Raw genomic sequence first — 1,146 nt, 5'->3', positions numbered from 1 at the left:
ATTTGGATTTCACCAAATCCATTTTGACGCAAATCCAGCGCCAATTCTTCCTCCAACCCAACACCAAACTTAGCGTCATTTTAAAAGGGTGCTACAGTGTTACGCCAGGAATGACGTAACACTGTAGATATGGAGATTTTGGTTTTTCCCAAGTTTGTCCTTATAGTTTGTTATAACAAATCAAATATTCTAACCATATCCCATTTTATAGTTTGTAAATAAAAGGAGAATATTCTTTTTAATGTAAAATTTGATGTAATGGTTGGAGATGGAATAATGATTTGGTGTAAAAACTACACCATTTTGGGTTTTTGGGTTGTAGATGCTCTTAACTGGAAAATGAGCATAAACAACACAACTGTTGGAGTTGATTCATCAGAAACATAAAAACGTATGATAATCAGTAGCGCACAATTTTTTAATTAAATAACAATATTTTGAAAGAAGAGGTTTTTTTGACAATATTTTACTTTTTTAATAGAAACTAAGTTTCATAGACAAATCAATTTTATTTAAAAATAAATTGAATTCCTTTTCAAATTTTATAAGTTTAAAGATCTTCTCCGCATGTATAATTTTTTTTGAATTTTTCCAACTTTAAAATCGTAATTCTCAGAAACATATGTTTCCCTATGTTTATCCAGAAGAGTTGGATTGTATGTAGATCAGAGGAGGTTGATCTGATTTTGTAAGATCCGAGAGTTCAATTTTCTTTTTTCTTTTCTTTCTTTTTTTTCCAGCATCTTGATGTCAATTTCCATCAAGAAACACCACGCGCGGTGAAGCTGTTTTCTTTTCTGTTAACAAATTGATAATTACGCGTCGGTGAGATGCTACTGAGCAATGTAACTGCTCCAACAAACCGCTGCTATATATATTACTAACGGTTAATTATTTGCAGTTAATTACCTAAAAGTTACTCGAGTAATATTAATGTTATGACTACGGTTTGATATAATCTGTCTCTTGATAATGACGCGTCGGTGAGATGCTACTGAGCAGCGTAACTGCTCCAACAAACCGCTGCTATATATATTACTAATGGTTAATTATTTGCAGTTAATTATCCAAAAGTTACTCGAGTAATATTAATGTTATGACTACGGTTTGATAATCTGTCTCTTGATAATGACGCGTCGGTGAGAT

The sequence above is a fragment of the Asparagus officinalis genome, unplaced genomic scaffold (genome assembly GCF_001876935.1).
Source record: "Asparagus officinalis unplaced genomic scaffold, Aspof.V1 AsparagusV1_Un153, whole genome shotgun sequence".
Lineage (NCBI taxonomy): Eukaryota > Viridiplantae > Streptophyta > Magnoliopsida > Asparagales > Asparagaceae > Asparagus > Asparagus officinalis.
The sequence above is the reverse complement of the archived record's forward strand: the minus strand, read 5'-3'. Positions refer to the sequence as shown.